Below are 26,164 nucleotides of genomic sequence, written 5' to 3'. Positions count from 1 at the left end.
AGAGTAAGAGCTCTGGAGTAGGGACTGCAATTGCACTGGCAGGCACGCAGTTCCTGCCCATCACAATGGATTCAGCACTGTTTATTCAGTATTACTCAACCTGCACACCCCTCACTGCCCCAGCCAACCTCCAGCCAAGCCTACTCAGCTATGTACTTACACCAACAGGGCTCTCCAAAACGGTCCAGCAGGTGGGGTTTGGCCAAGTGTTGATCCATGTGCTGCTTCTCTCCTGCCTACCACTTTTTTTTTTTTCCTTAAAGAGACGGGGGACAGCTATTGCAGCAGTGGGGACAGGGGGCTCTTGGTGGCAGCCCCCAAGAACCCACTCCCTTGCTGCCCCCCCCCCACCACACAGCTTCCAACACATCTGTCCTGGAAGGAAACCCAGGGGATGGACATGGCCTCACTTATGGCAAACACTGCCCAGATCTCCCAGTGTCTGGGCACAAGACTCCTACCATTTCCATGAGGCTCACTGCCTAATGGCAGGCAGCTCAGTCACTGAACATGTTCAGATGGGTTAGCTCTGCTATTTGTAAAACACATGCCAATTGTTTGAACTCTTAATAAGCATTAATAAAGTAAATGGGGAATGCACTTAATGCATACTCTGTGACCATTTTTGCAGCAACAGAGGATTTTCTGTGCTGGCATTTCTGTTCTTGATTTCTATGTTTCTGTGATTCAAGACATAGGGAAAGAAGGGAGATCATCCGTAGTCACAAATTTAAGCTTCAGGAATAAATCCTATTTTCATTAATTCCATTTTACTAAATAAAGGAAAAATCTATTATTTACTTTTAAACATGTCTGGTTTTTTGCTATGTCCTGTATTTATACTTTTGGTAAGAGTTTTTGGTATGAATTCATGGCTTAAACCAGTATTTATCATCATATATAAGCATGTCACATATTCAGGAGCCAGGATATGAAGGCTTTGGCTTTACTTTTGTACACAAGAACAAAGTTTTAACATTAATTAAAAAGTGTTAAGCAACTTTTGAAAAACTCTGTGCCCTTGCCTTCACCAGATGCATTTTCAAGCTCAATTGAAAAATACCTAAAGGGAAAACTAGAACAATTCTGGTTCCATTTATCTTTACACCAAATACAGGAAAAAGACTACTCTTTCTTGTGAGGCGCCCAAATTGATCAACAAAATTAGGATCTGAAATATAATAAAATTAAGAGCAACTTTTAAAAAAGGAAGTTTTGTAGGTAAATTGATAATTTTACCAGACTGAATTTTTTTTTTCTAAAAAGAAAAAAAACCAGGTAAACCTAAGCCCACAAAGTGCTGAGGCCTGGAAAAGCCTTTCTGGAACTGGTAGTGCTCTTGGATAAATAAAAAGGCTGCTTCCAGACTTTCTAATATCATCTATTATTTGTCCTCTACCTGAAAATGCTGAACTTTCAAGGTTTGAAGTGACAGCTATAGTTCATTTAAGTCGCTCAGTGAGCAGTGCACCTAATGAAGATTGTCTTCCTCAGGATTTATGATCCTCTGCTATTTATTGCTTCCAACAACAGTAATCCCTGTTTCCTCTAAATTCTCCTGATCACTCCTGCCTCTCAGGACAGGAGAGCTGCCCACCTCTGCATCCAGCTTCTCACAGCCAACCTGCACTGCTCACCTTTACAACAATCCTTTTAATTTCCCCAGGCCTCCATGATTGTTCTTCTTCTAGATACTCAGTTATCAGAATTCCCAACTCCCTTCCACTTTCCCTTCTGTATTTTCTCCCTACCTGTGGAAAAAGCAGAAAGCAGGTGGTGCAGCTTGATTCAGAGCTCTGTGTGCTCAGACTGAGCAGCCAGCACAGGTGGGAGCTGCTTTAGGAAGGGAATGTTGCATGTCCTGTTCTTTTTTTGGGTTGATATCTTGGATTCCACTTCAGGAGAGTCAAGGAGAATCAGTACAGCTGAGATTTCTTCCTAGGTGTTTAATTTAGCAGAAGGTGTCTAGTGAGTTCAAAACTACTGGCTGTGGCCAGGACTGTGAGACAAACAAACATAGCATGATTGTGTTCCCTTAAAAAGCCAAACTCTGAGAATAAAATAAACAGCCCACATGCCAGCTACAAAGATTCATGACACAATCTTTGCTCCAGCAGAAGATACTCTTTCAGTGACAAGAACCCTCTGCTGCTTTAGAGGCTTTATGTCTGGTCTAACCAAGTGTACAAAAGGTAGCACACACTGCTAATTAACAGAGCTAATTGCAGCCTGCTCTTGAACAGGAAAAGTGAAATGTTAGTGAAAGTAAAGATCACACCACCAAAACTTGCCTTGTCACAGCATTCACTTGAAAACAAAGCCCTTATTCCTGAAATTATTACATATTGATATTTTTGTTACAGAAATGGCTCTGTTATCCTGTCTCACTCCTGCACCTTGGTTTCATTGGAGTGCTGAATTCTGCACTGAAAATGGTTTCCAGTAAGTTATTTTACAAAAATACAAAAACACAAACATTCTCTCTTTATATTTGCTTGGACAGACAGCCCCAAGTTTTTTGTGGAAATTCAGCCACTGTGTGAAGTGCGCACGCAGACAGACATGTCTGTGGCTGCAGTGACACACGCACTTTTTTCAGAACTGGAAGAGGATAATCTATGAAAGAGATTCTGTGTTCAACTGAGCTAAAGGTAGGAACAATCCCTTTTCATTCATCCCAGATCCCACCAAAAAACCCTCCTGCTCTCAAATAAAACTCATTTTGTTTCACCCTCCAGATGAAAAACTTGGAAAAGAAAGGAAATTACTTTTTTTTTTTCTCCATTAAGAAAAAAATGCACAGCCGAACATAGAAGGAGGCATGGAAGTCTCAGAAACTGCTAATGAGAGCTGGAGCACTAATATATAGGCCACCGGCACGAATGCCATCAGATCAGTTATGTAAAAGCCGGCAGCGCCTGACTTGCTCTCTGAAATGCACCAGTGCCCTGCGGGGCTGGGGGAGCTGTCCCGGCCCAGCGCCTCTCCTTCCCTGTGTCCAGGGCAGCCCGAATCCCGCCGGGGATGCCCTCATTCCTCCGGGAATGCCCGCATCCCTCAGGCTGGGGTCCCGCTGCTGCGGGGCACAGGGACAGAAAGGCAGGGCTGGTCAGCCCCAGGGGCTGCGCTGGGGCGGGAGCACGCAGGGCGAGACAGCCTGGGAGAAGCTTGTCCTACTGCTCCCTCTGCCGTACCCATCCTGCGCAGAAATCCCAAATGTCAGCTCCGACAGCTGGGATAAGGCACGGCAGCGCTGAGCTGCAGGGAGCACAGGCCTGGGGAGGAGGTGAAGTGGCTGGTGACGAGGCAGAAAGCATCGCCACACTCAGGAAAGGGCACGGCCAGGACCTCTGCGTGTCCCACCAGCAAATCTCTTTGCTGCCAGGGCTTCCAGAATAAAGCCTCTCCTTGGCACCATCACCTCGCTTTGGGACACGTATTTGGATCATGATATCATATTAGGATTTGGATGGGTGTTCAGATCAGCACAGAGAAAGGCCCAGGAAGCTCCCTTGGCAGGGCAGCAGCCGAGTCCCACATGAGGGAATGCTGCAGCAGCACCTTCCAGGAAAGGGGGAAAACAGCCCACCCCGAGTCACATCAGTGCCACGCCACATCTAAACAACAGGGAACACAGGGGAAAAAAGAAAAAAAGCAGAAAGGAAAGGGGGAAAGTGGCTTATGGTAATGAAGTCAATGAATCATGTGGTAATTAACAATCTGATTGTTCTGGAGAATGTTTTTTTTTTCCTAACCAAAAACCACCTGAACACAACTGCAGTCAATAATCTCACCCTGCAACCTTATTTCTGAGGGCTGACAATTTGGCAGAACTGGATACCACCTATGGAAGACATTAGCAGCAGCCATGAAAGCATTTGTTTGAACACAGGGAAAACTTGTACCCCAAGGAAAGTACATATTCTCAGACATTCAAACATTACAATGTGCTTTTTGCAATCTTCATAGCAGTATTTCAGTTACTCCACACTTTCCTCTCAGCACTAATTTATGGAAATCCAAGCTAGAGAAGAAACCGTTTCAAAGAAATGTCTGTCAAGCATTTTTTTTTTCTGAGAAGGTGCACACTCATCAGAATGGGGAGGAATGATGAGAAGAATCAGCACCTTCAGGGAAAGTGGACATTTTCCATAATAAAAGAGGGGATGAAAGGCTGGAGTGCAAGGTTAGGGCTTTGAAAATTCAGCCATACACTCATCTTAAACCTTCTGGAGAATCTCAGGAATTTTACACAATTTGCACCAGAAACAAAACAATCCTTCTTAATAGCAATATGATACTAAAAACATTAATCAGTGAGTTCCAGAAAGGCAGTGTTAACAGAGAAGACCGCATTCACTTTTTTTCTCCATGCCCCAAGTGTTACTTCCTCCTATATTACAGAACATCTACCAGCTAATGAAAATACGGGAAACCAGACTTTATGATATAGCACGGTGATAAAATGAATTATATTTAAATGTCAATGGAATCTATGAAATAGAGCAAATTTGGAAGAAATCCATTCAGTAATTTTAAAGTTGTGAATAATTAGCATGGCATTTTCAAATGCACTTGATCAAATTCATGACCTAATTCTGCTCTAAATTCTTTAATTTTCATTTTTGCAAAGTTATATGAGCCATGCAATACTACAGTAGTATTAGAATACTGCAGCAGTAGTGAGTCCTGCTGAAAAATTCTACCCTTAAATTAATGACTCCAGCGAAAGAATGGGACATGGCAATTTGGGGCAGAATGAAGCCCATTCTTTTCAAAGGCAGCACTCCAGATTTTCATAAATGCAAACAAATGCAGTTTGACCTCAGGACTGACAATGTACCTAATTCCAACTGCCTAAGTTGCATGGCAAGAAGAAGCTAGACTGGAGCTGAAATAGAACAACTTCCAATGGAAAACTGAGATACTCTAAAACATTTTATCTGTAGCAAGCCAGTAATAATGACATTATTTTGACATTGTCATGTTAAGTTTCATGATGAACAGCCACAAATATACCAAGTGTGAGGCACAGATCAAGCACAGGTCTGGTCATAACCTCACTGTCAGATGCCAAAAAGCTGTTCCTTTTTATAGCACCTCCTTCCATCTCACTGAATTCATCATATTTATCCCCAAATAAAAGAAATTACTGGGTTTTTTTTTCCCTTTGTTCAGAAAAGCACATGCTTTATTCAAGAGCCTCAGACATTCCAGTGTAAATTATTTGTACTTCTTGCTACAAAAAAGTCTTGCTCCAGGACTTTGTGACAACACTGACTACCTGAGGGAAATCAAATTAACAGCAGCTGAGACAGAACTATTAAAGGCATGTTTTCCCCTATGTACAGTAGTCTGCTAACGTATCCACAGGCACTGAGAGTGAGGATAAAGCAAGGACATTTCTCTGAACCATCACTATCTCTCACATTACTGTCTATTCTTGTGAGGGAGCCGTGGATGCAGTGATATTGATAGGCACTGGGGTTCCTTGAGCCTCAACTCAAGCATGCAGATTTTACAGACATGCACACCATGAAGACAGTAGCTTCCAAAATAAATCAGGCAAGTTTTTTTTGCTTAAGACTACAGAGGTAACTGCAAGGTTGTTGCTAGTTCTGAGTGTAATGATGCAAAGAAGTGGGGCACCTAAAGCCTCTCCTCTGCCCTCATGCCCTCAGGAGGCACCATCCAGCCTCCAGAGAAGATGGGTTTGGGATGGCACCCAGCCTCTTCCTGCACAACCTGCCAGGGCAAGATGCTCACAAAGGAGCTGTACTCGTGGCCCTGCATTAACTCCTCCTGTTCAACGAGGGAGATGACATCTCTGCTGTTTCCAGAGAAGGACAAACACTCATACACTAGCAAAATGCTCAGAGAGGCAGGGTCCACATTTGTAACTGGGAATACCACTCTGAAGTGCAGGCAGGAGACCACCACATCATGTCCATGCTGCTCAGGCATCACCTGAGAGGTCAGTGGGGCAGGGCTTGTCGTTAAACACCACGCTAGCAGTGGCAGAGACCTGACCAGGTCTCAGTTATGCCACAGGTTTGTTTTGTCAGTTTAGGAATTGACACATTTACTTCCTCCCTCCCACTTCTCATCTGCTTTGTCTGCATAGCCTTCAGTAGTTTTAAGGTGGGTGTCATGTTTCTAGGTGCTGAGAGGAACTAAAACTTGGAGTACCTTTGACCTCCTAGCACTACTGGGACTAAATATTGAACACCGTTCAAGTAACATTTTTATTCCATTTAGTGAGTAGAAAAAAATAACTGAGTTCAAAGAAAAATGCACCTTGCTTCAAAAGCCTCTTTAATCAGCCCCAGAATCTGAACCAATGCTGAACATAAAGATTTAAATTTGGCTTAATGAAAACTGAATAGACCAAAAAACAACAAAAGAAGTCTCTTTACAAAAGGTATGGATTCAACCCAGCCAGTAAATAATTAAAGCTCCTCTCTGTTCCCTTCCACTTTCTATTTTAAGGCTTTTCATTATATGGGATCAAAGTCAGCTCGAGTTGGAGAGAGTTAGACAAATCCATCACGGAGACAGAATGAATGTATGATCTCATCCCCTGTGACAGCAGCCCGACGGTACCACCTGTTTGAACTCAGCTCATACCACTTCTGATGACACTGGCAATGTCAAGCAAATTGCTCGAAATTCAAGGGGGAGGAACACTCTCCACCAAAGCAAACAAAAAAAAAAAAAAAGAAAAAAAAAAAAAGAAAAAAAAAGGCAAAAAGCTGTAAATCCGGCATGAGGAATGCCAGCGCTGCAAAATGAGCAGCTACAGAAAGGGTTCAGATCCCATGAACATAAATCACTCTGGACCTCAGAAAATCAGCTGTATGAAAAAAGACTCAAAAAAGACTCAAATGAGAAAGCAATGCAAGACAGCTTTATAAAAAATTATAAATAATTAAAATAAGGAAAAATAAATGCCCTTGTTTATTTTCTGAAAATGAAAGAAAAAGAATACATTGAAGCGAGAAGACAAAATAATCAAGATATGAAAGGCAAGTTAAACAGGGAGTTTAAAATTGACAGGGAAATTTAAAAGAGATTAAAGGAAATTCTGTTCTACCTTCTGGAACTTAAAATGTAAATTCACCCTGTGGAGCTGTCTGCAACATAATATAATTGGGACCAGAAAGGACTATAAAAGAAAATATTAATTAGACTGTTAATGAATACCTGCATGTTCCCATTAGAAACTCTTCTGTTTTAAAAAGAAAGAATATAATCCTTAATGAACCTTGCCCTTTTTAAGCAATAGAAGACAAACATTTATATTTCCTGACACAAACAATGATTAAGTGTCAGGGATTAAGACATCACCCTTAAGGGGAATCCCCAAGGATTAAGAAAATCCCCCTCTTGTCACATTATTCCGGAACTGTCAGAGGGCCAGTTCCTGAGCACTGTCAGGAACAATGTACTGGCCCAGATCCAACACACCAATGTTTGGTTAACACTAAAGTTCAGTCAAAAGATTTCTGTCTAAAACACTTGTTTAAGGAAAAAGATGACAGCATTGTGAGTGTACCATAAAGCTTTATTTTCTAAACCATTTTTTGCTCTCACTGCCAGTAGCTAGAAGCACTTGAAGATTAAGGCAGCAAGCATACATCAGCTCTACTTGGTTTGGTGTATAAAAACACTTTGGTCTAGATCTGGGTCAAGATACACAATTTCACTTCTTTGAGCTGTGTGATGTGCTCAACACAAACTTGACTTCAGGTCTGCCGCTGTACCAGGCTGATTTGCAGTTCTAGGAAGTTGCAGAGTACTCCAGCTGATTAAACTTGCAACTACACAGATATAAGAGTCAAACTGTAAAGTTATTTCAGATATAAAAAAATCTCACTGCTGTGAAATTTATGTTGTTTTTTTTTCTCAGTCTACTAAGATGAAAACAAAGAAGCAGTTTGGCACTTCACCGGCTGAAAGAGCATCAAAACATGCTCTAAATTAAGACTGCATTGCAGGACCTTTTTCCAGTGAGAACAGGCACTCTTGGGATGCGTAGAGGCCCCCAACAATGTTTTCAGTGACCTCATTAGCATCTGATGTGTAGGAACATCTTTAAATGTGTACTTTTCCTGTCTACCTTGAAATGGCCCTTTAATTTAACTCATAAAATTACTTTTATTTGGTACCAAATAGATAAATAAACCAATGTTATTCAGGCCCAACAATATTCTTCAAATGAAGGGGGGAAAAAAAGCCTGTAATAAAAAAATTAGATTGGAAATGTTTTGATGCTTTATGTGGGAGTTAGCTGTATGCAGAATTGAACTGTATTTTCTTGGTTTAGCTGAACTAAGCTGTACTGACAAGAGCATGCTGAATTAGATCCGGTTGTAACCCGAGGTGAACCTGCAGGGTAAACCTTACGTCACTATATTGCAGCAGTTCTTTCTTTTTTCCATGAGCAACTGTGGCTCACTTCCCTCAGTCTCTGAAATGCCATATCGTGTGTGCTGGCCATGGGGTAGAAGTCTAAATAGAGCATGTTTAGATTTATTCACTTCAGGCCTCTGGGATTGGAACTGAGCTACAGGGAGAGACTGAAATAAGACTACAAAGGTATGAAGGAGGCAAATGCGAAGGTAATGGGGTGTTAGAATGCACCCTGTGTTTAAAGACATTTACCCATAATTCTGACTTGTACGTTTGGGCTTTTGCCTGTTCAAGGCAAAGCCAACACCATGCTTCTCTCTCAAAGCCACATAGGGACAACTTGCCTTGCATTGTGGGGTAACTGACCCTAACAGGTGACAATGCCAAGACCTTCCTGGCTATAGTAATAAATATTTAATTTCTACAGCACCATCTACACAACTTTGCAGAATAAGATGCAAACTCTCTTGCAAGAGCCTGGCAACTCCTTAGCATGAAGGCCAATGAGGACATAGGGCACCTGGCATGATAATCCCCTCTACCAAATTTCCATGGCCACATCACTGCTTCAGAGAGGTAACTGAGCAGGCAGAACTGTTTAAGTTCTACCTCACAGCCAGGCCTACAAAACGTGCTCCATGTTCTACCTTCAGGCATGCTGCTAAGCACAAAACTACCCTCTTTTTGCCAGAGCCAGCTGGCAGCCTCGGTGGCACAAGGCAGGTGGGCACATAACCCTCTGTTATCTCAGTGCCTGATGGCTCCTTTCTTTGCTAGCTTTATCCCTGACTTTCTGTGGCATGGCAGAGCACATAAGAGCCCTCCCTGAATTAATCCATATACTTGGAGAAAAAGCAACTCTATTTGCAGTTGCACTAGATAGGCAATAGACCACTGTCCGTAACACAGGATCTTTACCTGCAGTCCCTGGAAGGAGTCCTCTCCTTGCTCAGTTGGAATGTTACAGGACACTGTAAAAGGTTAAGTGCTATGGGGCTAAATGGTATTTTCCAACTGTGTATAATTATTTTTTAAAATAAATTCAGATACATGACCCTGTTACTGATTTTTCTTCAGCTCATATGCAATGGAGATGTTCTGGAGACACCATGATAGTGCTTAATAAAAATATGAATCTCTGTATAATTTCATCACTTCAGCCTTGAATAACTGGAAATCCTCCTCCTACAGAATTTGTCATGATTTTCGCTCTTTGAGTTCAATGCAAGAAGTGCACAGCTAAATTATGCAGGACTATAAACTTACATAACTGTTTGTAAGATAGAAGAACATAAAAAATATAGGAGCTTTAACAGTCAGGAATATAGAGAAGTCCAACACAGAACTGAGGAAAAATGATTTATTGCTTGTTCTTCAGGTAGACAGGTTTACTAGTATTTAATTAGTACAAATAGAAGTAAATCTGAGAATATACTGTCATTTCCTTAGACATATGGAAACCAAGAGCAGGCATAACTAATCATGAAGCAGCTACCTGAACAAACATCAATATAATATGTAGAAAGGTGTATTTACACTAAGAGATCACCCATCTCTTGCCTTAGTTTCCCCTCTTGAACAGCAGTGGCATGATGAAGGAAGCACCACAGGGGATACACCCACATGGCTCACTGATACCACTTGCACACAATCTTGAGTATCAGGCATACACAGCAAGCATAATTCCTTTCACTGCCTACCTACCAGGAGGTTCATCAACAGTCTACTCTTTATGTCTTTTGGTAATATGCATTCTCCTTTTCTTGGAGCACATGTAGTCTCACATTGCCCAGGAAGCCTTCTGCTCTCAATGCAAGAATCTGGACGGAAATAAAATCCATCAATCCTCTGCCTGGTTTAGTAAATCTCTCTCACACTGTTCATCATTGTCTCTAGCCCTGTAACTCGAGCCCTTTGGCCCTCTGCTTGTGGGGCTCTTTAATCCTTTAGCTTTCTATCTGGATGGCTGGGGGCACAATTTGCCCAACACCTGGTCTCTTTTTCTAGTCCCTGATAAGGATCTTTGCTCTCACTTGTGGTCTCTCCTGCCTCTGCTGAAACAGCAAAGAGCCTTTTACAAAGTCATGTATATACACACCTTACAGTCAGGTTTTCTTTGGCTTACAATGAAAGCCACAGGACAGCACAAATGAACCTGAAAGGGTTCAGGATGCAAGGTACCCTTGTAAAAATTACACTTGGATACAACCAGAAACAGGGATGAAAAGTGGATTCCTTAGCATATGATAGCTTTTCAGCATACTCCAAGCATGTGCATTTGGAAATTCTTGCTGCTGTTCTTCATGCAGATTACTGTTTGCAGCTCCCTTGCACTGTTCTCCCATTAGGTGTGTGAATGAAGCATAGAAACAATTTGTTTTATCGCCTCCACTCTCACCAAGGAATTAAATTAAAAATAGCAGTATTGCATCACTTTTAACAGGGCAGTAAAATAGGACTATAATGGCTGCAGGCTTGCTCCTTCCCCACTGTAGCAAATCCTGTAATCAGAAGGAGGTTGCAGCTCTGCTTGGGATCCTTCTACTAGATTTTGCCCTGAGAAAAGGTTTGTTGAGAGGGAGGTTACTGTGGGGTAAGTGCCAAAATGCATGCCTGTACTCTTGGTCCTCAGGCCATTTGGTTGGAGCAGCTGATGATCTGTTTTGCTGTTCCATCTCACAGGCAGCCCATTTCCATGGTGATGCTCTTCTAGAGAGACCTGCCAGCCAAGATGCATGGGGGTCCATTTTATTGAGAAAGCTGCTCAATTCATAGGAGCTTTACTTTAAGCCTAATACAGGTTGCTACTTTTTAATTTTTACTTTCCCAGGGACAGACAGTGGTACCAGTATCCCCAGTTTGCCAATTCTTTCCTATCCTACAAGACATCGCAAGCCTGCACCTCAGGACAGGAAGTGGCTAACAAAATAGCAGGACCCATACTGCTGACATCCATTTGATACATTTTTTCAAAACCATTGGGCATGAATCAGGTCCATGGAAACCTGCAAACAATAATCTGAGCTTTAAAAAACCAAGAGACTAAAGATGTCTGCATCATGCAAGTGATACTCAGCTAAAAAAGCTCTTCAGTTGCTCCCTTAGATACATTACACTCTGCTTACTGTTGGATTTTGAAAATGCACAAAAATACTTATCTGAGTATCTTCAACTGCTGTCAGATCTAAGATGAAGGCTACTGAGGCTAAAATAAGGGACAGAAACAACCTGTAGAGGAATTTGGTGTTTTGGCTTATTTAAATTTAACACTTTATACTTAAGGATATATTTGGGCCCTGGTATTTAAGGGCTTTCTCCACAGAACACTCATTAAGTCCTACAAGGAATGTACTTGTGCCATTCCCATCAATACTACTGGATTTACAGGTGCATTGAGACTCACCCCTGCGTTCACAACTCCAGCACAAAAGCCCTTGGCTTCACACAAGACAACAAATGTGCAAAGGAGTATCAAGGACACAGGAGCTACCCGGAGATACTCCTCTGCAGCCTTTCCAACAGCACTTGGAGATGTTTGCCCTCTGCAAACAGACTGCCATAGAGGAAGATTTGGGAGCAGGGGCTGGACCACAGGACCCAGCAGTCCACCTCAGTCCTGAGCACAGCATTCCCATCAGCAGCTGACTCCAACCACGAAAACAGCAGTGGAAGAGCCAGCCCAAAGTGTTACATTTCTTCTAGTCCTAGGTCAGTGATCTGCTTAAGTACTACTCTGCACACATTTTGTCATGCAGGAGTGGTAACCCTCTGCAAATTTCATGCTATGGATAGGAAAACCATTTAACATGCTTCCTATAGTTTTATGCACAAATGCCTATAGCTTTTCCATCTAATACATACATAAATTAAACTTCCATGAGTTTTGTTACTAGAAAAAACCCTGTGAAACCATCACGTTTTCCTAATGCTTCTGCCACATGCAGAGTAAGCACTACTGTGAAAGCTGTGTGCTCAGAATGTGTTAATTGCCAGGTCCCAGGAGCATTCCCTTTAGCCCACTCCACATATTCTTATGGAACAGCCTTAACCATACTGTGAAGAGAGGCACAGACCCATATTTTGAATGTCCATTATTGCTGTTTAAGTTTATAACATAATCATCAAATATAAAGCTAATTCTTAATAAAATTCTGCTGTGGCTTACTACAATTCTGCATCAGTAGTAAGTATTTACCCTTAAATTATTCTCAAAATACTTTTCATAGGGTCTTTTCACTAGAACACAAGTATTTTTCACTTAAAAGATAATGAAGATGGCAATTAGAGATTTATTTGTATCCTATATCCTAAAACCTTTTCAGCTGCTGTTGATTAAGAAAATATTATGAAGAAGACAAAGAATACTACAAATTCAACTTTAGTGTTCTGTTTTACATCTCTGTTGGACAAACAGCATTAGGACACAAAAGCCATTAACCTCTTTTGTTGAGGGTCATTGCATTTATGACATGACAGAAGTAGCAGCATACACTTAATTGTAAAGGCTGTTTGCACATAAAATAACCAAATGGTCAAACTAAAACAGCTTCCCAAACTCTGCATCTGTAGTCTACATGCTGCCATATAACTCTCAAACACTTGCATGTCAACTTCCCAGTAAGAGTTCAGAACAGTTTTCAAATTCATAGACACTTAGAGAAAGGAAGTAAGTAGGTGAAGAAATTGTTTTTTCTATAAAAAAATATGACACTTTATTAGTAAGTGACAATTAATTTTTTCCTTTTTAAAAAAAGTTTGTTTTTCCCTATAGAGCACTTTTTTTGTTCCATTGAGCGGTTCTTTTATTGTTCCACTGAGCTGTTCTACAATATCTTAAGAAGAAATCTTCTGAAGGCAAACTAAGAGAGCAAATTACTTTATAAGCAATTTTTTCCTGAACCATTTTGTATTTTAGATTGTAGATAAACATGTCTTCACAACTGCTTTTCCCAATATGACACTTTCCCTCATACCTCCAATGATGTCATTGTCCTGTATCTTAATTTCTCACGGTTCTGAGGTCACAAATTTTTACTACCCAGGTTCACCACAGGATTTATCTGAGGATCAAGACATGACATCAGAACACAACAGCTGTGTCTCCTGGTTAGAAATCTCAGTTCTCTACAGTCTTGGAGACATTTCTTCTGCTTTTGTTGACTTTTTACTGTTTTCTCAGAGCTACTGAATTATTCATCTGTCAACATAAATGTAGAGTTCGTCATATAAATATGTAAAGTCACCATTTTAGAGCAAACACCCAAATACAAATTCATATAAAAAGCTTTTTCTAGATCATTAACCCTGCATAGCAAAAGACGCAATATACCACAAATGTATATAGTAGGACTGAAGTTGAAAGTAAACTCTGAGTAGGTCAGTATTCCAGCCTACTCTCTGCTGTGATACTTTTTAAAGTAAGGCTTCCATTCTGATTTGCAAAGCCAGTCCCTGCTTCTTGCCTCACTTGATACAATCCCAAAAGTGATGTTCATCTCAACAAACTTATCTATTAGACTGCATCAGAAAACTGCCATTCTCTGTACTAATATTTGCTTTTCATGCAGAGCAGCTACTTCCTACAAGGTATTTTCAACCTGGACCTATCTCTTGGTAGGAAATCTACAGATCTGAGTGAGACAACAATAAGCTAGAACTAAATACTCCCAAAACACCCAGTCAGTATTTTTACCTTTACAGCACAGGTCCTGTTAAGACTGCTACACATAGGACATGTCCACGTGTTCTGCTCACCTAGACCCCTGAGAGAATAAAGGGGACCAAAGACTTATTTGTCAGTGCTTAATTTACTACGTGAATTTTCTGCATGGTCAGTTATACTATATAAAATAATCCCAATGCTGGTTCATGCATTTTGCAGTCAGCTTTATCAGATAAAGTATAAAGATTCAATTATAAATAATTTTAAAAGAACAATTACCTTTTAAATAACAGCTTGAGTTAACAAAAGGAACAGATTCATCACTCAGCGGCAGGAAGATCATATTCTACGTAAAGACAGCCTGAGCAACTAAGGAATGGAAAAACCTGCTCAATACTCAACATGTGACTGCAGTTCTTGTAATATATTCACTGTAAACTCAGCAATCCCAGTTTGAGCAAATATTGGGGCAAACGTCAAAAGACTGATTTGGTTTTGATTATCATTTTACTCCATTTTATGGAAAAAATGTCACACAATGACTCTAGAAAAGGAGCTAAGAAAGTAGACTAGGATTTGCTGTCTCCGAATGCAGTGTCCCCCTTCCGTTACCCGCGAGTAAACCGGCAAAGGCAGAAGTTAGGATGGCCAGTTCATATTATCATATGATCTGTATGATCATCTTCTGTCCTGTTGCCCTCATCTCTTCCCTGGATGGTTAGACAGGAACAATGAATACACCAAAACAACAGGAGATGTCATTTGCAGTCTTCTCACCGGCTTCAAAGGCCGGACAGGCTGGCCATTTGAGATGCAAATATTTCAAGAAGTGAGACACGCTGTTGAGCAAGGAGCAGAGCCATGTTTGTCATCCTACTCTCTGCATTGTATGTATTTATTTCATTCTCCATAGTCACGACTTCAGAACGTGTTCTGTAAAATCAAGCGCTATTTATGCTCTTGCCCTCATTTAGCCTCAGAAAACATTTAAAAATCCTAGAGTTCTACTGTAAGCATTTCCTAGGGAAATATGATCATATAAAACATTGACACTTCCTGGAAAAGAATGACAGATCCTTAATAAAACTGACAAACTAAAATTTTTATAACAAGCTCTCTAACCTGCTATACCAGCTGGCACCCAGGGTAAGATATCATGGCTGAAACTTTGTCCCATGCAGAAGATGGAGTTTTATGAACTGGAATTATGAAAGAAACTCAGCAAAAAGAGGGCTGGCAGTTAGGACAAAGTCAGTGCAATACAGTCCATGTCCAAGAGAGAGTGAAAAGAGATGGATGCTGGAAGCATGCAAGCTATCTGAAAGCTGTTCATGTGATCTAAAGTTTGCAAGGAAATTAATGATGGCAAATTTCACAGCAGAAGTGTGGATACAAGACTTGCTCTGCATTCTGTTGAGTAGAGCCACTTAAGTACATGTTAAGTACTTAGAGCAAGGTACTGAAAAACTGCATGTTTAAGCCAGATTTTATTCCAGAATGCAGAATCCTGCAACACAAACTTGTGAGTTATTTGCACTTAAGAATTACTTTTTTCATTAAACTGGTACACACTGAACATTCAGGTGAATGAGTGTCTGGTGAGTTCTGATACAACTTGAGCTAAGCTATTGTCTCATATCTGAGGTAACAATGATCATGGGAATGCAAAGCAGAAAAGAATACCATAAACCACCATCCTCTACCATGCACTTGTGATGAGTAGCAACTGCTCTTCATCCATTTTAGGGCAGAACTGCAAGGCAGCACAAGCCAACACTGTCTTTGGTTTTAAAGTTTGTGCTGAAACAGCTTGGGGAAGCTCACACGGGACTGTAAATTCCACCGGGAAAATGAAAATTCTTCAACTGCCTGAAGTATCCTACCAATCCTCTAGATAAACTAGAAAACTCAAATCAAAATCGATGTCTACATGAGGTTTTACTCTAACTCTGTCTACTTAATTCAGGTAAGTGCAACCATTATTTTTATGAACTGGCCTAGGAAATCAACTTTCAGCTCACATGAAGCTTTAGCTGTTGTTTGTAATTACTTCTGGAGCTCTTGCAAAGATGTGCTGCTCTAAAATGAACCAATTTTAGCAGTTTTATTGTCTTACTCTTACCAAACAAAGGTCTGCATAGGTTAAGTTTTACCTGTTCATAGATGTGTATAGTAGCTGAAAATAAACAAGACATGTTTGCAGGGTGCAAAGCTTAAGTTTCAAACTGAGAACATGGGAAAAGGCAAAGAAGACAGTAATTAGAGCAATGAAATAAAGTTAATAAATGAAAAAATAATATCAGGAAATTAGTATCTTTCATAACAGCAGATCTGTTAATGCTCTGGAACATTTTCCCAAGGGAAGCAGTGGGAGCTCCATTACTTCGATAATTTAAAATTAGACTGACAAAAAAGTAGCAAATGTACAGCACAATAAAAAATAATTCCATACAGGAAGGGGAATGAAGTAGGTGACTAATAAGTCTTTCTTTCAAACAGCTATGAATCATACAAGTGCAGTGGTGGCTTGTATAGAAACTGGAGTTTCTATACACAGATGGTAATGCAAACTGGCAGCTCTCACACAGTACTTGTTGGAAATAGTTGGAGGATCCAATTTTTCATATACCATAAACCACAAATACACATTATTAGACTGTCTGCCTAAATTCTACAGAGACTCCATATAGCTTGCTTTATTTACCACCCCCTGTCCCCCAAACAACAAAAGCAATGCTAGTTTCATTATTGCATGCACACTTATTTTTGGGACAGAACCTCCTTAGCTAAAAGCTACTAGAGCTATTTTATGAACTCAGTGTTTCACAGATAACCAGAGGTTAAGAATTTTTGGTCTCGGGTCACACCATGTTTTACTTGAGTTCAATTAATTCTCTATTTGAAGGCATATTTAAGACAAACACTTGATCTGTTGAGTACAAGTCCAATATTTCCTGATCGAAGTTGAGAGAAAGAATGAAACACAGGCTTTTTATTTGATTCTTCTGTTTTCCAATATTTTCTCAAGTGCTGTAGACAGACAAGTGTTATTTGAGCTAATCTTTCCAGGCCTCGCTGTTTGACCTATGTGCTTTGTTTGCCACTACGTGACATTGAGCCCTTACAAGAGTTGTGCCATGACAGTGACATGATGCTCAGAGCACAGACTGGGGGTTAAACATTCACCACTGCAGCAGTGGTCACCAAATCAAAAGAGAGGGAAAGCAACAGTTTAAACTATTTATAGGATGGTATCTTGGATAAATCTGAACACAACATGCCTCAATTTTTTTTAAAAGCGAGATTGTCCATAAAAAAGGGTACTGTAAAGCACTTTTTGTCAAGGGTCCCAGAAAGTAAAACTTACTGGGGTGCCTATTCTGCTCTTTAAATAATCACCTCCAACTACAAATTTGCAAACAACATATCAGAGAACAAAAGCAGTAATTTTCCACAAACCGTTTACGAATTAGAAAGAGTAGGAGAATATGTTCAAACATTTTTAAATCTCGTATTTCACCATTTTTAGAAAAAAAAAAAGCTCATTAAAAAAACAAACCAACCTCCATAGTTTCTTCAAAGATCCTGTCACTGGAGCAGGCTGAAGATGGTCTATTATACGTTGTCTAGATGGAAAGCAGCTTAACAGTAGAAGAGGAGCAAAGAGTGCTACTTACTGCAGCTTGGAAATACCCTGTTTCCTTTGCTGGCACGTTACTTTGCCTTTGCAGTCTCCTCCCAAAGAGTCTAAGCTGTCTGGACTATTATTTTCCAATCACCTTGAGTGGTTATGCCTGTGTGTCACTGTTCAAACAATTTCATGATCAGAAAATTATACATTCAGGTTTGGTATTGGAATCAGCTTAGATGATGCAGTGATAATACTGTGCATACAATATAGCATAAAGTGCAAAATTCTGGTTTTCTTTATCACAGGAAAACACACACCAGCACATAGTAACTAAATGAAAATCCTCTCTTTCTTGCATTCTCACAGTAGCACAGGAAAACTGAAATAACACAAAAATCAGTAGTACAATAAAGATATTTACCCACATAAGACTTGGTGGATATCCACTGCAATGCAAACAGCAATCTAGATTTATAAAGCAAACACTTCAAGTCCCAGAAGACAATCACTTCTCACTTAGGGCACTGGCCAGAGTCAGTGGGGTTCCTTCATCTAATTAGAACAGAAAGTCACCTACTAGAGAATTGAGGTTTGATGCAACGACATGTCTTGGGAGACAGTCAAAGCACCATTTCTAACACGTGCATAGCACAGTCAATGAAATTATAAACATTACTGTCTGATAATACTTTTATTTTCAGTGAAAGCTGTAGGAATTTTTCCTATTCTTTTCCACTTTTCAAAATATTTGCCTTCAAAACATACTTTGTGTTTCTTCTCTTTTTAACTACTATGACTGAAGAAGGGATAAAGCTAATATAAAGGAAGACAGGAGGCATAACAAAAGGAAAAATCTGGAAAGGCACAAAAAGCCAAAACATTTCTTGATGTCCTGTCACCCCAAGTGCTGCTAAACTCTCAGAATAACTTTTATCTTAGAAGGAAAGTTATGGCTGACTGGCACTAACTGTTGAAGAGAGTGCTTTGCTGTCTTCCTACAGCACAGGGAACCAGGACCTTGGGATGCTGGGCTGGTGACCAAATCCATAGAGTGGTCCTGAAGGGTTAATGAGGGGAAAAGCAGGGTGGGGGGGTTAGCATGGGTGAAAAGGAGAGTGAGGATGAGGAAGTGTGATCATCAGAGCTCTCACTCCAGTTGCTGCAGTCCTTAAAGGTTCCCCCTTCATGTGAACTGTGGACTTCTGCTGTATAACAGGACAACTTCACATGTGCAAGGTGGGGAGTACCTGCTGCAAATGAGTGGTTTAGGGTCACTTAAAAAACCTGGGAAAGGAGGGGATCTGCTGCCATCTTATTGCAAAGGTTTCATATCTTCTTGGTGATTTTCATGAGCAGCTCCTCACAGCACTGACTCCTTCTCCTCTGCACAGCCAACAAACTCCATCTCCCATCTGGACCAGCCAACCTGCTCTTTTACAATACCCCTCCTAATTGGATCCAGCTGTGGCCCATTAAGGGCAGGCTTGTTCTTAATGCTTGATAATTGGCACAGCTGTAACACCTTAGGGGTGAGATTACCTTCACCACTATCTCTATTCTCCTACATTCTATCTATCCACAATCCCCCCTTTTCTTTTAATTACAAAGTTACAGTATCTCTAGAAAGATATGTTGAAGTAAGTTGGCATTATAACATAATCACATATCTCACTTAAGATTAACAGTTGTACAAATGCTCAAACTTACATTACATATCATCAGAAACTCTTATACTGATTCATTACCCAAACTTACATTACATATAATCAGAAACCTTTATATTTATATCTCTAGAATATTGACAATATCCACAGCTGTACAACTTTATAAGGTAACTCACAAGAATAAGTTAAAGGCTATATCTTAAGACAGCAACAAATTAACAGCTATAGAACTTAGAACAACATTGATCCAGCATCTGTCAAGTGTACTTACGCTTATGGAATATAAACTTTTAAACTTATGCTTAATCAAAGATTCATAGTTGCAATTCACAAACAAAATGCACATGTTTCATTAGCAAACAAATACACCATACTAAATAATAGAGTTACTCTTTCCCCAGTCCCCACTGCTGTTTTAATAATTCTCTTACTCCTTCTACAGATTTTGTTGTATTAGTTGATCACTGCAAGCCTCTCTTGTCTTGCTCTGGTTTCCATTCTTTTAAAGTCTTATAAAGTGATTTCCAGGTGGCAGCCCAATCTGAAGCTGCCTTGCCCCCTTTTTGACACTATATTTCACAGTCTTTTTTTAAATTTCTTTCCACGTATATCAAACAATCTGTTCTGCACTCAATATGTTATTTCCCATTGTGTCCCCAACAGCTCACCTGTACCTCAGGTGTCAAAATCTGTCAGGTCCAGACCAAGCAGCTTCCTCTGCTGCTCTCAATGCTATGCTAGGCTCCATCTCCAGCTGCACCTCACCCTACAGCCCACTCCCAATCACATTGGGTTACTGTGGAGATGGCCACTATACAATTTTTGAAGGCTTTTCTTACATGTTGTCTGTGCAGCCCTGATTCTGCCTCTCAGAGCTCCACGTTGCTTTTGTTCCAGTGCTCATGTTGCAGTGACTTAGCAAACCTCCCCCTGTACTCCTCAGGGGCCATGCTATTGCTGAGGCACCCCCTGCTGCTGTGGCCATGCCATTTTTCACTTCTGTCACACAGCTTGTGTCCTGCTGCACACACTGCCATTCTGGGGGAACCCAGCACCATCCTGGGTCCTTGATCACAATGGGGTCACCAATTGTTGCCATCTTATTGCAAACGTTTCATACCTTCTTGGAGATTTTCATGAGCAGCTCCTCACAGCACTGACTCCTTCTCCTCTGCACAGCCAACAAACTCCCTCTCCACCAGCCAACCTGCTCTTTTATAATATCCCTCCTAATTGGATCCAGCTGTGGCCCATTAAGGGCAGGCTTGTTCTTAATGCTTGATAATTAGCACAGCTGTAACTCCTTAGGGGTGAGATTACCTTCACCACTGTCTCTATTCTTTTACATTCTATCTATCCACAGGGATCTATGACCACAATATCCTTATGACATCGAAACACTCCTTAAATTCCCGTGCCATAGCAGGACCTGAAGATGCCTTACCACTTCCTAGTACAGTCTAATGTTATTATCACACTGAAGAAGATAAGGAAATGTCACATTCATCAAAAATGTTTCTCTAAAAAAGTGAGGCCTGCCCAAAGCAAAGAAGCAGCACAGAATGGGTGAAAACAAGTGAAGTTCTCCATCTCACCTCAGCAACATTACCCACTGACCTCAGCCAGACATGAGTGTCACAAAAGTGACAAAGCAAGTTCTAGTGATTAACACCACAAAGCATATTGCTTCTACATTATTAACTTTACATATTTTGCTACTGTGAGCTGGAAAGCACAGGGAATCAAGTGTCAGAAGCACTGATACCCTTCTTATACTTACATTTCTGACTTTGATTATCTGATCATAGCTTTTTCCTACATGAACAGCTTCTAAGGTACTGATCACTCAAACTCAGGTTGTTTTATCGATGTGAGTAATCCCAGATGTTCAGTGCAGTTGCTTTCATTAATAAAGACACACAAGTCTCAGGTGGTTGTAGGATCAGAGCCTTCAGGTTGTGAATAGTCATTGGCTTTTCTGCCGTTAACAGGCCATTGATGAACTGCAGCTTCCTTCACATCTGACAGAGGGATATTAAGGTACACATCCATCACTGTCATTTTTCTCTTGCAACTTTTTAAAATGCAGAATCACATTCAAAAAGCAATCGATTGCAATCCAGTCACAAGCACCTCTAATGAAGCGCAGCAGAAACAATTTAGTATTAGATTTTCATCTGAAAGGTCTCAGAAAACATTTTTAAGCTCCACTTTATCTGGCCAAAAAGAAGATCAAGGTGTTTATTCCAGTCTTTGAGCCACTGAGGATAGACACATGCACTGAACTGCCTAGAGCAAGAAACTCCACTATGTAGGATAGCAAAGCACTTTCCATAAAGTTATTGCTGCTGTAGACTGCTTGTTCTACTCACATCTGTTCTTGAGTACCTGTGTCCACAGCTATAATTATTATAATTAATTATAGCTGAAAGACAGTGAGAACTATAAATTTTTAAAAGTTATTTCCAAAAGGAATTAAAAGAACTTTTTTTGAAAATTGAAAGCCTCTACTAGGATACCTGTCAATATATCTGTTATATTTTTAATTCATGTTTGTGAATACTGATAGATTAGTAATAATATGGATGCAAGTTTGCACTAAACTTTTCCACACTACTCCCACCATGTGTGGCAGCTCTTCTTGTTCCTTGACTCCTAATCCATCCTCAGCTAACTCTAGAAGTCACAGCAGATTTATATTTTGTCATATATTGAAGAACATGATTAACTACAAATACTTCCTCCTGTAGTGGGAGCAGAAGATAAAAGCAGAATGAAACCCAGCACATTGGCTGGCTGAACTTGTTTTCAGCTTTTCTTTCTTGGAAAAAAATTTCAAATACACATCGTAACTTTCTGCAATGCAAACCATCCCATTCACAACATAACTCACAAGGAGGAGCTAGCAGTGATTTTACACTTATTTTCTAAAATACAATTATTACTTTTTGATTTTGGATGCTCAGTGAACAACCAACGCTGCTTGAAAACCAATATGATTCCCATTTGCAGATACACAAGCTAGAAGAGAAAGGAATAAAATCACACAATAATTTTCAACATAAGCAAGAAAAACACTAATAAGCATGTGCTGATGTAAATTGGTTTGTATCTCCAGCACCTCAACTGAAAATCCATTATCTTTACTCATAAAGTAGATTTGTGCACTTGACCTGCACTTTGTAGAATCAATTAATTCAGACTAAGGGATACTACTGCACAGGCAACTCTAATCCAAACTCCTACTCCTAACTGGTAAAAATTACTTTATTAAGCCCTAGACATCAAACAGGTCTATGTTATAGCACTACTGAACTTTCAGATGAGTTTGTTTGGTGCCTAATGTAATTCCAAATTAAAAAAAGAAATGTTTTAATACTAACTTTGTTTTCAAAAGAAAATGGAGAATATCAACACAAATCACCCTGAAATCATAGTATTGGCTCAAAAAAGCATCAGCATCCTGAGGGTTGGTAGTGTTGAAACAGGGCTTCAGAACTCCATCTCCCTTGTGGAGAAGCCAGCAAGAGCCTGAAGCCCAAAGTTTCTGAGCTCATACTCCCTGTTCACGACTAAAACTCTCCCAGAACTGCTCATTTACAGGGCAGCAATGCAACATTTTATCCAATCAAGTTTCATCAAAAAGAACCCCTCACTTTTCCAAGTATGCAGCAGCAGATTGAGCAGCTCTAAGAAGCATCTATCAGGTCAAGCACCTAAAGAACCATTGAGAAGCAACTCTCTGAAAGCTTCAGGTGCCTCCCATTCAGAGAGATGAGTAGCTTCTAGCAGTGGGAGAGTGGGAGCAATCCAACAGCAAGCTCTCTTCCCGGCACCACTGTGAGACAGCACAAGGCTTAAAAAGGCAGCAGCTCTCATCTACAGGTTTCCAAACCGGGAAGCAGCAAGATTCTTATGAAAATAGCTTGTTTTTTAATAAAAGGGCTTGCAGTGGCCCAAAAGAAGATACAATAGTAGCCAGCCAGTAAAACAAAATAGAAAGGAGAAAAAATAATGACACATCTCATTAAAAAAAAAGAAAAATCTATTAAATCTAGATTTAATGAAAACAGAGAAATCACATTCATGTGGCAAATCTTTCAAATTTATTTTGCCAATCACATTCAGGGGCAGAAGAAATACCATTCCCCAAAATGTTCTTCAGGATGAAATCAAAATTTTCATTTGCAGTAAAGTGGCAGTTAAAACAAAAGCTGAAATTAAATTAACTGCCCTTATACATACTTTGCAGCCATCAAACGCTTTCAATATATTTATCAGTCTTTTCTTTTTCAGCTGAAATTTTGCTTTTCAGCTTTCCTTAATCCTAGCTTTATACACACCTCTTCTTGGATCTTAATTGCTCTCATCCTACTTTCAACTCACATTTTGTTGCCCTGGGAGAAAAATTGCTTGTTTAACTAGAGCCACAAAAGGATTTTAGCCTATTCTAAAACAACATTGAACTATTCCTACCTCACTTTCATAAAATGCCTTTACAGAGGTCAATTTAAGAGTATGTCAAAGGAAAGCTAGTCCATCAAAGAAAATGCTAATAGGCATATAGACAGACTATTAAGATTACACAAATTACCACATGTAATTTCATGTATTTCTGTTTACATGTATTTGCATGCATTCACTCACTCATTCAGCGATTCTCTGCTGCAGCTTCCTGACTTAGATGTAAATTCAGAGCTACAAGGATTACTGGAGGGTTGAGATTTCATCACTCAGGAGGTGAGGGCAAGGGAAGGATGTGGGTGGGTCACATCATCCATGGGGCAGGGAACAGATTTTTTTTTCTGGGATTCTACACAGTCTCTTCAGCTAGAAGGTGGGGGCCAGCTTTGAAAGCCTGTCAGAGAGCATCAGACACAGAGTGTACTGATGAGGTGTTCTTGGCATCTGGGGGAGGTCTGCCTTGCAGAAAGGTTCAGCAGCTGTGGTGTGGGTAGGGTCATTAGTAATGCTGCATTCATGACTCATCCGTGGCTTATTCCTTAAATACACACACAGGCAGGAATTTTTGTTTCACTGGGCTTCAAGCTGGTCAGGACCTTCAACATAAATCTGTGTATTAGTCTGCAAGGAAATTTATCATCTGACCTTGACATGTTTCTTCCACTTTGAGAAAGAATATTGGTTCCATAGTTTCCGGCTTGTAAGGACAGGGAATGCATCCCAGAAGAAGAGATGCCTTTACAACAAGGATATTTCCCAGTTACAAACCATGCAAACAAAGACTAAGAGAGAACTGGAAGAGACTTGGTCAGGAGAACAAAACCAAACAGCAGAAATTTTAGCACGGAAGTGCTTTAACTTGAGCTGAAAACTGAAATCTTCCATCAGCAAAATCAAATGAAGTACTTCATTAAAAGCCAAGTTTAATTCATGCAGAGAAAATACATCACTTTCAAAACAGACTGAGTGTTTTTGTTTTGGGATAAGCTGTGTCTCTCTGGGCTGCTGGAGGATCTCAGCGGATTTCTAATTTTGGTGTCTTGTAGACTGGACTATGGAGCTGCTTTTGGACAGCAAAATACAACCTCCCCACTGGGCACAGAAGCTGCATACTGATGACATGCCAAGAAAAAAAAGTATCTTCAGGCTGGGAAACCTGACACAGTAGGAGACAGAAAGGATGAAATGCTGCAGTGGCTCAGGAAGGAAAAAAAAAGTTCATACTGAGGTAAAGAAAACAACAAATTTGGCAACATTAAAATCCTTTGATCAAGAATTTTTAAATGAAACATTAAAAATATCTGAATGGGAAGTTTTGGGTTTGGCTACAGTTTTTTGTTGATCAATTTACACAGAAAGCAAAAGCTTCTAGCAAAACATTCCACAGCATTGAAGATTAACTTTTTCTTTCTTTTTTTCAGTCATGTCAATTTTCTGCTTTTTTAATCAAATTCTATGTAAGCTGGGCTAGAATAAAGAGAGGCACAATGAAATTGCTCTTTGTATTCACTGATAGAATAGAAGTTGGACTGGTCTGTTCTGATGCTTCTTAGACCACTTACAAAGCAGTGTTTATTTCAGTATCAGCATCACATGTCTAAAATTCACTAGTACTGAATATTAAATCACATCTTTTTACAAGAGGGAAAAACTTCCTGGTTTCCTCTCTGTGAAAACCCACAAAAGTAATAAATGTAAGTCAGAACTGATTTTAAATCTGTATGTTAGTAAACCCACTGGTACAGCTATTAATTGTCTAAAATATCAATAGCACCTCAAAAATCTTTCTGATCTTTTTCAAAGATAAGACATGGCAAATTTTGGGTCTTTTCCCCTCCCCAAACAATGTGGGTTTGGTTCTTTAAAGCTCTGTGTTTTGTATGTGTGAGATTTTCTTCCTCTCTTTTCATAACAGCTGCTTTTTTCTTCGCCTTGCTTTTGAGAACAGGCTATGCAATTTTTAGAAAATACGCACTGCAAATGAATCACCAAATGATAGTAGTTAAGCTCCAGCCATTGTGGATGCTTCTGCTGAGGGGGAGCACGAGGGTTTGCTCAGGAGCACGCAGAGTATGGGTGGGTGACCTTTGGTCAGGAGGTGCCTGTCCTGCAGCCCCTGCACATGGACAGCACGGCAGAGAAGCACAAAGCGGAGGAGAGCATCACTCACCGACTTGTTCACATACTTCTGCTCAACACAAGCTTCAGCAACACCAAAACACCTGTAGGGAAAGGACACCACCTGCAAGAAGCCCACTGAAGTTACCCTATGGCTCTTCAGGAGCCTTGCAGGGGTGTGAAAAGCAAGGTCACAACTAATTCAGCCGGGAT

The 26,164-nt window shown here is 40.2% G+C and overlaps 1 protein-coding gene and 1 long non-coding RNA gene across 10 annotated transcripts in view; one reads left to right on the top strand and one right to left on the bottom strand.

The window, feature by feature from the left end:
- Positions 1-26,164, bottom strand: part of DTNA (dystrobrevin alpha) — a 233,019-nt gene that overhangs the window by 192,369 nt on the left and 14,486 nt on the right. The gene's annotated exons all lie outside the window — the stretch shown is intronic.
- LOC135278769 (uncharacterized) lies at positions 3,293-25,252 on the top strand. Of its 6 annotated transcripts, none has more exons than XR_010346188.1 (5): positions 3,293-12,120; positions 14,030-14,090; positions 15,821-16,040; positions 24,041-24,109; positions 24,880-25,252. It is a non-coding gene; the product is annotated as an uncharacterized LOC135278769 (long non-coding RNA). The 6 variants fall into 6 exon arrangements; XR_010346186.1 differs by having other exon boundaries at positions 13,455-14,090; XR_010346185.1 differs by having other exon boundaries at positions 9,093-9,135; positions 11,800-12,120; positions 13,455-16,040.

Source organism: Passer domesticus, chromosome 1 (assembly GCF_036417665.1).
Source record: "Passer domesticus isolate bPasDom1 chromosome 1, bPasDom1.hap1, whole genome shotgun sequence".
NCBI classification, from domain to species: Eukaryota; Metazoa; Chordata; class Aves; order Passeriformes; family Passeridae; genus Passer; species Passer domesticus.
Note: the sequence above shows the minus strand (reverse complement) of the source record. Positions and strands in the feature narration are given on the sequence as shown.